Source organism: Nicotiana tabacum, chromosome 10 (genome assembly GCF_000715075.1).
Source record: "Nicotiana tabacum cultivar K326 chromosome 10, ASM71507v2, whole genome shotgun sequence".
Taxonomy (NCBI): domain Eukaryota; kingdom Viridiplantae; phylum Streptophyta; class Magnoliopsida; order Solanales; family Solanaceae; genus Nicotiana; species Nicotiana tabacum.
The window spans coordinates 34416459-34430405 of record NC_134089.1 but is presented as its reverse complement, the minus strand read 5'-3'; positions in this window follow the sequence as shown (position 1 = coordinate 34430405).

Here is a 13947-nt window from a genome sequence, read left to right as displayed (position 1 = left end):
TCGCCACCTTCATTTACTTCTTGCATGGCTGAAAGATCGCCACCTCATTTACATTTGCATGGCTGAAAGATCGTCACCCTACATGGGCTGAAAGATCGCCAAATTATCCGAGGGCGTCATCGTTCAGAGGCACCATTTGCATAGCCCGAGAACACCATGCCATGGCCCAAGGATCCCTTTGCATATCATTATTCAAAGGCATCATGGATCAGAAGCATCATCCTCATAGCCCGAGAGTATCATTTCATGGCCCGCGAATCCTTTATTATACGCTTCATGGCCCAGGATATCATGGTCCAAGGACGTCATCCTAACTATCCAAAGACAGCATTCATGGTCCAACGAGACCTTGCATCATGTTTAAATTTACGCACAATATACACTTGTATTACTTATTTACAGGTAAACCTGCGGCCAACGGCCGTCTCAGCAGGAGCAACCCCGCTCCAGTTCCCACAGCTCTACTAGACTTTAACCATCCATCCCAACCCGAACATCTCGTCCATTCTTGAAAATCTCCATCGGCATATTCCGCCGACGAATCCTGAACTACATATGGCCTGATTCTTGTAAGACCAGGGATATGTGGGAAGCTCAGGAACCAGAACACGGTCAACCTCTTCAAACCATTTCGTTCGGTCAAATTGGCCATCACATCTTTACCCGACAACTCTTTCATCCTTCCCGAGTAAAGATGGGCAGCTGTTGATACCTAATTTTTCCCTATGCATTTTATATATGCAAAATACTTTCAAAATAGCATATATATACATATATAAGTATGCCCAAGTGTTTTCGTATTTTTTCCTAATTTTTAAAAGATTTTTTAAATCAATTTATTGCCCATTTTAGCAGTACAAAAACTAATAATTATTATCAAAATTATCATTATGGTGAATAATCTATTTTATTCTCACATTTATACCAAAATATAGCTAATATAATTTTTTTGCACATTTGTTATAAATTTATTTAGCATTTTAAAACTAAATTGCATATAATTGTAATTTTAGCCTACTTTAAGATTTAATTGCGTTTATAATTACAAAAATTTATTCCAATATTTTTAATATAATATTTATATATTATTAATTAATTTAGTACCTTTAATTTGTTTCAGAAATCATTTTACTTATTTTTATAAAATAAAAAGGGCAAAAGTGGTTATTTAAACACTAGCCCTATTTCATTTCAGTCATAGCCCAAATCAACCCCCCAATTAACCCGCCCTTGACCCAACTAATTTAACCCGATCTTTGCTGGCTCGAGGTTTCACGGCCATCTCTGGCTTTGCTCCAGCGTATCCTGGTCTTATGAGCCTGTTTCTGACTTCTCCGACTTAGATCAGAGACCTTTTCAAAGCCTTTCTCATGCTAGGGTTCTTCTGAAACCCTAACCCTTCGAGGTTTTCTCTAATTTTTCTTAGATCTGTTATATATCTATGCTCTACTTGAGTTTTCAAACTATTTCCCCAATTTCTTCTTTCAAAAGTTATTTTTTTTAAGGTCTTTCTTTTCCGATCTAGGGTTTTCTAAAATGTTTAAGTGATTTCTGACTTTCCTTTTCCTTTACGTGTACTTGCTCCTACTGTGTTCTTGTATCCTTCCTTTTACCATGATCTTGTATGACTATCTTACTATGTTCTTCTATATGTGCTTTTCTGCTATAATTTTCTAATATTTTTGTGTCCTTCTACTGTATTTTCCTACTAAGTTCTTAAAGTTCTTTGTTTGCCTTCTACTGAGCACTGTTTAAGTTCCTTTTAGAAAACTCCTTAAGCATGTTTCTTCTACTATTCCTACCAGTATTTCCATTATGTTCTGTGAATCTCTCTACTGTATTTTCTACCGCGTTCTTAAGTGTGCTTACTACTTTTCTTCTACTGAGCTTTGTTTGAGTTCTTCTAAAAGAGCCTCTTAAGCATGTTTCCTCTGCTACTCTTATTAGTATTTTCCATTCTATCCTCTGAATCCTTCTACTGTTTGCATGTTACTTTGCTATCATGTTCTCTCATGAGTTCTGAAAGAAGCATGTTAGAAGCTTTAATTCTCTTCTGAAACCTCTACACTTGTCTCGACTTAACTTGCTTGCCCTCTCCTTTATGTTTTATGGTTTGTTCGAACTAGGGCTTTATTTCAAAGACCCCTTAGCTCTTTCAAACTGGTTTTAAACCTCTGAATGAGTTTGGATATCTTTGTTTTCATACAATGTTGAACTTTTTCTTTCTACTGATTTTACAAAGGCATGACAAGTTTCTTTCATGTTTAACGTGTCTGTATGCTTTTATATGTGATGAATCTTTCTTCAAAAAAGTTTTTCAAACTTATGATTGATTCAGAATTCCTTTTTAATAGGTATAATTGATTGTTTGCTGATTTTCCTTAAGTTAAAATCTTTCCCATCCTTCTGACTTGGTTCATTCATACCAAATCTCGGACCTTATGATTTACTGGCTGTTAACTGATTTCCTTTCCTTATTTGCACAAACCGTGTGCTATCAAGACCCTGTCCTTAAATAGACCTTTATGTATTTACCCCTTTTATGCTGGTTGATAATAGGCTATATAGTTGTTATTTACACCATAATTGTCCATGCTTTGTTGTTGTTTTATTATGTAAGTTTCCAATAAAATGCTTTAATTAATGCTATTTGGTTTTACAGGGAATGTAAGATGTGAGGAAGCAACATGAAGTGTTTGGAGGCAATAACGTGAAGAAAACACCCACTCAAGAAGTACTTGAACACAAAAGAGCAGAAAAAGAGAGAAGGAACGCGGAGCAAAGAGGCCCAGCTACTCACCGCGGTTGCCACCGCGGTCCGCGCCGTGGTTGGAGGCAGTGTCCTCCGCGGTCAGCGCCGCGGTCGACGTCGCGGCCGCGGCGACGTGTGTACAGTCCAGAAATTTAAGGAGCCAAAGTGCCAATTCGGGAAAGCTTATGTAAAACCCTTATAAGATGTAGGAAACTCGCCCAAGAAAAGGGGGCTGATTTTGAGATTATTTTGGCAAGAAGAACAAGTGTGAGAGATCACCCAAAATATCATAGTTCTTATTCTCTTCTATTTTTCTGGAAAAATTTCGATTATGAATATTTTCGTAGTTTATTCATACGTTGTCATGAGTAGTTAAATACTTTAATCTAAGGTTTTGGTGAAACCCGTTGGGGATGACTTGGTTGTTATATTAATATAGTTTGAATTGGTTGTTAATCTCTATTTGTTCATCTACGTTTTGATTGTGGTTAGTTGAAAGGGCCCTCAATTATCCGTTCCTATTTATTATGTATCTTCTTGAGAGAGAGTGCATATTTAGGTAGTTGTTTGAACAACATCACTCCCGGAGTATAGACGAGAGTCATAACCGAGGGTTTAGAGGTTGGATTAGAGATAACGATACCTCGAGTGCAATCTAAAGGAACGATAATGAGAATCTAGCTAGCGTAGCTTGAGAGAGTGCGTCTAGTAAATTATCATAATTGATTGAGAGAGATTTATGATAACTGGAGAGTTCTTGATTGATAGAGACAACTAAGGCATCGTTATAAGAAACATACAACCAAGGAATTCACCAACGGGGGACACCAATACCTTAGACCTTATTTCAAACTGCTTACACATCAAGCATAGTTAATTTTCAACTGTTAATTATTTTCAGACTTTGGTTGTTAGAAATATTATCAATTGTGAATTACAAAGTTTGGGGAAATTGCTTCTGTGAATTTAGTAAATCCGTCAAAAGTAATTGATAGGTTAATTCCTTGTGGTTCGACTCTGGGCAGAATTACTCAGATTATATTTGCTACGTCTGTGTGTGTCTTTATATAAGGCATAGTTTGGCGTTATCATTTGATAAAGGTTTGATGAATCCATTTCCTTAATTAGTTTTGCCCGTTTAAAATCAAAATCCCTTAATTAGAGGGAAACCTTGTGTAATTGATTTTCAAACTATTTTCTTACCTATTTCTGCTTGCTTTCTACACTACAAAAGGGCACGACCCTTCTGCACTTTAACACACTCGCAATTTAACACTTTTATACTACTCAAGTATCATAGTTCTCTAATCATAGCATTCTGACTATTTGCTTGCACTTTGGCTTCACAAGACTACTGCTTTCTTTTCTTGTTTCCTTGAAACGGGTATGTTCTAGTTTGATTTTCAGCCTCATCCCAATGTGTTTATTTTACAGCTTCTACACCCCTGTCTGCTTTACTGCCTATGTTTAATGTTAATTAGCATATGTTTCTACTGTGAATCCCTGCACCCCTGTCCCCTTCTATGTGTTTGAGTTGAAGTTCAGAATATGGCAACATCCAAGTTGTTGCTCATGTCTGGACTTGATCCCTTAGGGGATCCTAACTCCCAAACAATGTGGCTAACAGGCTGGTTGGGGTGTGCCGACACTCCAATTGCTAGGTATGACCACTAGCTTGTCTTGGCTTTCCCCAAAATCCCCTCTCTGCACTTACACTCTTTCTTAGCTTCTAAGTTCTTCCCCCTCTTGTGAGCCTTGCTTTGGGACCTTGAGTTCCCTCTGAACTTGGACATTTGAGGGCTGGCCCTTCCACACTGCACTATGACTCATATTCTGCAATATACTTGGGTGTGAGCACTGCCCGGAGTCCATTTGAGACTCTTAAGGAGCTCTGACACATCCCAAGTAAGAGAAAGGCTTTGTCTATTTGATCTTTGGAGTTGGTTCATTTCATATTTCACACCTGGTGTCTGAATAAGGCTCCCATTGGTTGTACTTTAATTTCTGATGTAATTTTCTTTTCTTATTCATTCTGGGCTGTAACAATTTGTAATAACTTATGGGGTTTTAGTGAAAAGGGGAGGGTAAATCATGCATGCAAAAGGGGTAGATATCATGTTCAGAGGTATTTATTATACTTCTGCAATCATGTCTTGCTTTCAATTCTGCATTTTCATATAAAAATCTTGTTTATAGGTTCTGCATTTTCATATAGAAATCATGTTTATAGGTTCTGCATTTTCATATTGAAATCATGTTTACATGTCCTGTATTTTCATATAGAAACCATGTCTATAAATTTCCGCATTTCTGTATTATCTAGAAAACATGTCTATAGGTTCTACATTTCATAACGCTGCATATCATATAGATAACCTGTCTATAGGACTTCTTGAATTCTGCATATGCATCTATCACTGGGCAAACGAGTTCACAGGTTTTAATAACAAATAGCATTTTAGATACCATGTCTATAGGACTCATGTATTTTTATTTCGACTATAAACGTTTTTTAAATCAATAACGCTTAGAAAGCATGTCTATAGGAGTAATCAACCGAATCTGAATCGTATATCTCGCTTATAAATCTAAACAAATAGTAGTACTGTTGCTTAATATTTGCAGAACTTATGTTCCTGCAATTAATAAGTCCTTTTCTTTAAAATCAGTATATTTTTGTTATGCATAGATATCATACCTATAGGTTTTACCTAGGCAAGCTTTAGGGTAAAGGTTATAACTGCACCAGTCTTTGATAATTACAACCAGCGGGCATGCCTAATTCGGACTTCTTATCTGAAAATATGTGATAAATCAGCCTACTTTAACGTTTTTTTAAGTTTAATTCAAACCATAACCAGAACATGCAAGGCATGCTAAGCAATCTGTCTTTAAGTTGAGGAGACCTGTTTGAGCCTTTAAATGTTATGTGTTTTCCCATATCTGTTCTATGTGTTTTGTTTGTCGCCCTAGATTTTGTCCTTTAAACCATAAAAGCCCAATCTCCCTTCCCTTTAGGACTAGTAGTCCCAAATGCCTCCGGGGCTGATAGGATTGGGACGGGTAAGAGCATACAATAAGTCACAAAACTAATCCGCGTTTTAATACCTTAACGGGGTAGGAAAGGGTAGATATGGATATGTTGACATGTGCGCTAATACCATGTGTAACCCCTCTTCTGAGGAGTGATTACCGGGTATTGCATTGATGTGATCCATATTATTTGTAAACCTAGGACTCCCTTCCCTTTACTTATGTATTTTATTACTTTTCAGAATTTTCAAACTATTTCCTCAAAATTTCAGCTTTCTTTGTTTCTTCAAACTTTAATTTATTTGCAGCCATAATGTGACAATCCCTCATATTTGAAACCTTTATTTTCTTACTTGTTACTTGTACTTAAAGTCACAATTGTAGCATGGTCGAGAACCACACTAGTGGATCTTGAGGGGTACCTAACACCTTCCCCTCGGGATAATTTCTAGCCCTTACATAATCTCTAGTTTTTTAGATGAATTCCTACCTAGTGTCCTAATGCACTTTAATCATTAGGTGGTGACTCTTCAATTCAAACCCAATTCCCAAAAAGGGAACGAGTTGTCCTCCCAAATGTCATAAACCCGATTTCGCGAGAAAAAGGGGGCGCGACATGTGTAAGCACGTGATTTTTGCCCAATATGAGAATTACTCCCAAAAATTCAAAAATAAAATGATTTTCCTTGGTGTGCAATTTTGTGGTATTTTTGTGTAACTATTTGTATGTTTGTATGTGCATGTTTATTTGCTAAATTAATAAAAAATACAAATATATGTCGCATATTGCATGTAGGATTTAATTCTACAATTTGTTAGTAATTAAGTTTGTTTACAAAAGATAAAAATTTACAAAAAATAGGCATCGTTTGCATTTTTAGCATTTAATGTCCGAATATACAATTTTATGCTTAATTATTACTTAATTGTGCTTTAATTATTATTGGGAGTTAATTTGCGCTTTTATAACTTAATTTAGTTCTTAATAATAAGTTAAGTGTTTTTATAATTTAGTTTTAGATAAATAAAAGAAGAAAAGAGAGCGAAAATATAAAGAAAGTCGGAATTGGGCCTCTTCTTCGATTTCAAGCCACAGGCCCAAAAAATGGCTCAATCTTCCCAAACGACCCAGTCCATAACCCAACATCCTATTATCTTACATTTTACAAAAACAAAACAACAAAAAAGAAGAAAAAACCCTAAAAACTAAGAAGTCATCCGCCCCCCCCCCTCCTATCTTCTTCTTCTTCCTCAAGCTTTTCCAAGCTCCATCAATGGCTTCCTTCCTTCCCCTCACGCCACACACACTCACTCACAACACACGCGCACAGCTCCTTCACCATCATCTTCATCCTCACGTGAGGTAGATCCCAATAAAAGCCAACGAATAGCTCGTCGTCATTGCCGCTCCATCGCCATCGCCATCGTTGCCATGGCAGCTCCATCGCGACCTGCTTCAGTTGCGTTGCTGCTGCCTTCATCGACCTCGTCCCAATCTTCATCAACAACTTTATGACGAGCAGCTGCCCCCTCGACGTTGCTGCAGCTACTATTTCATCGTCCAAACGGACCCAGCTACTTCTTCTTCATGTTCGTCGTCGCTGTGTCGCCGCTGCTGCTGCCGCTGCGTCGGCGCTGCTGCTGCTCCGTTTTGCTGCTGCTCACGTTTCAGCTTCTGCCCCATAGTCCATCGTCGCGTCCAGCTGCTACGAGCAGCCATGGCTTCTCCAAATAATGTTGATGCATCACGTGTCGCAGTTTGTTTCAGCTGCGTCCAGCTGCAGATTTTGGTTTGTTGTCCGTCGACCTCACCTACTGCTTCATGGAGCTTCTTCTTCCTCACTCGACGCACTGCTGTTGCTGCTCGTCGCAGCAGTTGCTTAGGCTTCACGTTGCTTCATCTTCTTCGAATCGTCAAAGTTCGAAGGTCTTTCGTTGAGTCGAAGCCCGGACACATTTGTTTACAATCGTTGCTCGTCGTTTCATTTCCGGTTAGTTGGGTTTTGAATCTCATTTATCGTCCATATTTTTGTTTGGTATTTTTCGGATCCAAAATCGATAAATGATTCAATTCTTGTTTGGTTTGTTCGTCGTTGAAATAATTTTCTAGTTTGTTCATATGTTAATTTTCAGATTTCAAATGGAAATTAATTAATTTGTTTTTCATATTTATTTCATGTTTGTTTTGTTGTTTAGGTAAATATTTGTTAGTTTGATGTTTGTTAGATTCAAATTGAAATTTAATTGATTATTTCTTCAATTTGTTTCATGTTGTTATATATTTTCCAGAAATTATTAATGTTGTTTGAGTCGTTTAATCCGTCATGTTTGTTGTTTTAAAAAATAGATTCATTCATGTTCATACTTTGTTTGGTTGATCTTGAATCCAAAATTTGTATAGTTTGATTTCTTGTTTATCATTTATGATTATTTCTTGAATTTGTCTCATAATCTTGTTTAAGTTTAATATAGGAATTGTTGGTTGTAATATTGTTAGAGTTAATTTTAAGTTCAATATGATTGAATTTAGAAATCTAAATATACTTGTTTGTTATTGTTGTTGAATCCAAAAATAGGATTGTTTGTTGCTAAAATATTGTTCAATCAAATTTTAGTTATTCTTTGTTGTTCAATCATGTTCATGTGATTTGTTGTTGAAATGTTGAAGAAATCATGTTCATGAGATTTGTTGTTTGAATTTATGTAGAAATTGGTCATATTGACTATATTTTGGTTGAGTGTGATTAATTGATTTGTTATAGCTGATGGGGTAGTTTGGTAATTTGCAGTACGTTCAGGGGTAGTTTGGTAATTTCAGTAAGGTCGGAGGGGTAGTTTAGGAATTGTACATTTTGTAATTGTTTATATGAAGCATGGGGGACAAAATGTAATGGGGTGGGTTGTGATATAGTTGTTTAATATAAAAGGGGGACAAGACAAATTTTAGTGGGGAGGAATCTTGTATTTATTTATGTTAGGCATGGGGGACAAAAAAATAATGGGGTGGTGTGATATATTTATTTAATGTAATGGGGATAAGTGGGAAGATAATGGGTTTGGTAGAGAAAATGGATTGATTTTAATTGATTAAAGGGTTGGGATTATATATAGGAAGTCTTGAACACAAGACACAGACACACGGGAGAATACAGAACGAGAGAGAGAAACGAATCTGAAAATAAGAGAGAGAAAAAGGGCTGAACATTTAAGAGAGAGAAAATTCCGAAAAATATTTAAACTTTCAAAATAAAAAAAAACTAAAAAATCTTCTGCTTTCTTTCTTTGTTTGAAATCAGTATTAATTGTTGTTGTTTCATTCAAAGCTTGAAGCTTTTGTTTTTGGGATTACTGCTCTACTGGTTTGCAAACTCTTTTCCTGGGTTGTTACTGTTGCTGGGCTGTTGTTGCTGGGCTGTACTGTTATTACTGCCGCTGATTTTCATCTTCATTTTCTTTTGCTTCCAATCTCGGTATATATTTTAGACTCATGTTGTGGAAAGCTTCAACATTGCCAAATAAATGAAGTTCGGAATTATAATTATGTCTTTTACTCGTTTAAATCTATTAGTTTAAATTTCAGTTTTGTTTCAGTTGGTTAATATAGTAGCTTACATATTATGTGAGAACTGTTAGTTAATCATCCCTTTGAAATTCGCATAAGCTTTGTAATAATGTTATTTACTTCAGAATTTTATTAAGTATAGCTATATTCAAATTATAAGATAGGGAACATGGCAGAAAGCTAGCCATTAATTAAATCTTATGATATTGTTGGCTAAGTATGGAATAGTATGGAACAATCAAGAAACTACATTACTCGCATATTTTGTCACAAAAGTCCGATTTTATTTAAAACTAGATTGATGTAAGTTGTATGTTGTTCGTACATGGCGTGATAACAGTTACATGTATAACCATAAGTGAAAGGTGAGTTGATATAATTCGTTACGAGGTTAGAATATTAGGAATGGTTCAGACGTACAACTATATTGCATGTGATGCAATTTTATTGAATCAATTTGTATAATAGTTCTCTTTCTTATCAACTTGATTCTTATCTACCATTGTAAATAAATTAACCAAACAATTATAACTTTGGACTAAAAACAAGTATATGAGAAGGATATGGGATTTATAAGCACGAATTGCAACATTTTATGTCAAGGATATGTAGAAATAGAGTTCGCATTAAATATAACAATGAAAATTCTTCAGAAACTATTAATTTTTTTATCAAATTAATTCTTTTCCAGTTTTATATGCGATTCGATTTTTGGATATATTAATGTTGTATCCACGATAAAAATGGTAGTTTTTTTTTAGTTACATGTTGTTTGTTTCTTTTTCATATCATTAATTCTTTAAAATTTGAATAATTTTGAGGTATATAATTCATACGCGTAAAATAAGACTTGCGGTCAACACACAATAACTTTTGAATTCTTTTCAAGAAAATTTAGAGACGTCTAAATAAGTGTTTCTCTATGGCTTTCATATAAAAATAAGTGGATGCAATAAACAATTTGTAGAGAATTATATCAAGAATATTTTGTGAAATTAGGGATACGTTCGCGTGGCCTAAATTACATTTTTAAGGCAGTTCGGATTATGCGTTCGCGCAACTTTGAGCCAAAATTTTAATAAAAAAAGATTCGTTGGAGGATATAAAATTAATTTCATAAAACCCGAGATGTGCGGTTCACTATTTAAGAAAGGCGAATGTTCTTAATTTTATTTTAAGCACAATTTCGAATATCAAATAAATTTTTTTTATAATAAAAATATAAAAATATTATCAACCTTTTTGTGTACACGTATGCGTGACACGATTCTCTACAATTATAAAAGGTATATAATACGAATATACGTACGCGTGATTCGTTTATATAATTGTAAACAATCTAAACAAAAGCGGTAATAAAATCGGGCAACAAGAAAAAAGGTATTTAGTAAATCAAGATAATTAAGCCAAATATAAAAATGGTTAAGCGACCGTGCTAGAACCACAGAATTCGGGAATGCCTAACACCTTCTCCCGAATTAACAGAATTCCTTACTCAGGATTTCTGATTCGCAGAATAACAACAGAGTCATATTCTCCTCGATTCAGGGATTAAAACCGGTGACTTGGGACGCCTTAAAATTCCCAAGTGGCGACTCTGAAACAAACAAACAAATACCGTTTCGACTGTCCTTTAATTGGAGAAAACTCCCTACGCCCCTCGCGGGGGCGGAAAAAGGAGGTGTGACAGCTCTGGCGACTCTGCTGGGGATTGGACACCCAGAACCACTGGTTCAGGGTTTAAGAATTCGAGCTTAAAATAACTGTTATAGTTGGCTTTATTTATTATCTGATGTTTACATGATATATGCCTAATGTGCTAAATGATGCTTTTACCGCTTTAATATTATCTGAATTGTGTATATACAACTGCTACGAAACCCTTCTTCTTTCTGAGTCTTCTGAATTTATGGTGTACACGTGCGCGTGGCCCACCTTTTTGTTAGAAGTCATACCAAATAAGACGAAGTTGGGACAAGTAACTAGGCCGGGCAGACTTTCGTGCTCCCGGTACGTTGCCCCCACTTCGGCTCAAGCTGTCCACTTGGGTGAGCCAGGGCTAGAACAATATGCCTCAGGTTTTTTCACTTAGAATAACTCAGGTTCATGTCGGATCCCTAGTAGGAGCGATTGTTTGCATCACGTGCATTTGACTTTGGAGGCTCAACACATGGGTTGGGTCTGTCTAGGACAGGTGTACCAAAAAAAAAATGAAAATGACCATCCTGATGCATCTTACTTGCTGCTACTTACGCATTTATTTGATCCGAATTTGTGTTGACTGACTTTTGAATATCAGGAATAATATTTTGAAATTGAAAAAAAAGAAAAGGAAATAGCGGTTAGGGAATTGATTGTTTATTTTTGTAAAAAAAACCAATGCCCAAATACTGTCAAAACTCTGCAAAAATTTTGAAAAAAAATGTGTCAGTTTGTTTTATTAAAAGCAAAGAAAAAATAGAAAGAAAAAAAAAGACGTTGTTCTGTCTTATTTTTCAAAAAAAAAAATGAAAAAAAAAAATTAATAATAAAAAAAAAAGAAAAATAGTTTGTCTTCCTCTAAATAAGTCGGGCGGTGTCTAGCCTCCCCTTTTGCTAAAAAAAAATATGTCAAATTTTAATTTTGAAAGAAGTCGGGTGACGCTGTTTTATCAAGACATAGCCGAATGTTCCCGAAAGGGACGCCGGAAGGCTGACTTTGCATAAACAGCCACCTTTTGGGTCATGTTTAGGATTTTTGGTCCAGTTGACCCACACAGCCTTAAAAAATCTTCGTCCCCGAGGCGCTGAAGGGCCGTGTTTGCAACACCCGGTTTTTATTGTAATTTGAAAAAAAAACACAAAAACAAAGAGTCAACGGTCAGGTGAATACCGTTTGGATATTTGGTCAAAATAAGCCGAGCCATCTTCGGCCGCGTCTTAAACCGTTCTTGCCGAAATAGCCTTAGAATATCTTTCAGTTGTCGAAAGGCTATTTTCGTAAAAGAACGAACAAGTGTGTAAAGTGTCACAAAATAATCCTCCCCGGCCTCAAAATTCATGTGAGATTTGGAAGGGGCCACATTTGCAAAAATAGCCGTTTGGTTGCATTTGTCAAACGGGGAAAGGAAGCTGGCCTTTTTGTTTTGGAGTTTGTAAATCTTTTGATTAAAATATGTGGGTCGTTTGATTTTCGAGTTTGTAGGTCATCTTCAAACCATTGAAACCCAATTTGTTTTAATATGAAAATTGATAAAAAAATATTTATTGTTTATCTTTTATTGGTCCGAACTACGCAAGGTCTGATTCATGCGGGGTCATGATACGTAGGCAATCTCCATAAGATTCGACCACAACAAAAAATGAGAAAAAAAATCGAAAAAAAGAAAAGAAAAAATGAAAAAAAAGAAAAGAAAAAATTGAAAAAAAAAATCGAAAAAGAAGAAAAATGAGAAAGAAAAAAAAGATGTTATTAATAATGGGGACCGACGGAGTCCATTCTAACCTGTTTCGTTTTGAATCACAAAGAAAGTTAAGGTGGTTGGTTTGTGGTAAGCCGAAAATACAAGACCCAGAAGCACACTTTGCGGGGATTAGGCTTGATAACAGAAGCACGCGAATCCTATTGGGACTTGTTGACTAAGGTTGATGATATCGAAGTTGGCAATGGTCTGGACAATACTGATGCAAAGCTCAGTGACTAAGATGCCAATTTTGATAAAGTGGGAGGACGCTCCGTTCCTTGGTTAGCAAGAGAGAAGCTTGTGGTGGCTTATTTTGTGGTCATTTCTGTTGTCCGGATTATTCTTAGAGTTGTAATCCAAATATTGTCTTGTGTCAAACCTTTTTATTTTTCCATTTTTGTCATAACGGTTTGTTTAAGTTTTGTCCAGGTTGTTTTAGGATTTTATTATGGTTTGTTTTTGTTTGTTTTATTATTCAAACCATCTCGCCGGTAGTCTAAAGCAAATCCGGTCCTTTATTGTTTCCAGTCATCTTTTTGTTTAGTCCTTTTATCATTTTGTTCAGCGCCGATTCTCGTGACATGACTTGCGCACATATTGGGCCTAATCTTAAAAGTTAATCATAAAACCCTGGGAAGGTGATCAAAGCATTTAAGGGAAATAAGAACAGTTTGAGATTATTTGAAGCCCGAGTCATGTGGAACTGGGGCAAGTAAAACTTAAAGAAAATCGTTAGATGCAAGATTCACCAAATTGGCATGAGGGTCGTTCATGAGAATGAGAGTGTCGCCCAGCAGTGCTTTAGAAATGAAAAATGAAAAAGCAAGTGTTTAACACAATTGTCAAGTCCAGCACCATCGGAAGAGACTATAAATCTAGGATCAATTATGTTGTTTGCACTTATGTTTTGAAGACTGGAATGACGAAAGCATTTTGTTCTGCTACCTAAACACTTTATCCTTCGTTATCCTTTTTGAGTCTTATTTATTTTCTTTCATACCCCTCGTTCGGAATCAATAGCAACGACTAGGAAATACGAGCCTGGAAGGTAAAGAAAGCAAAATCAACAAAAAACGAAAAAAAAGAGAAAAATGATAAAAAAACAAAAAAAAAACAAAAGAAAGTCAGAAGAAAAAGAGGAATTGGGAACTACGTTC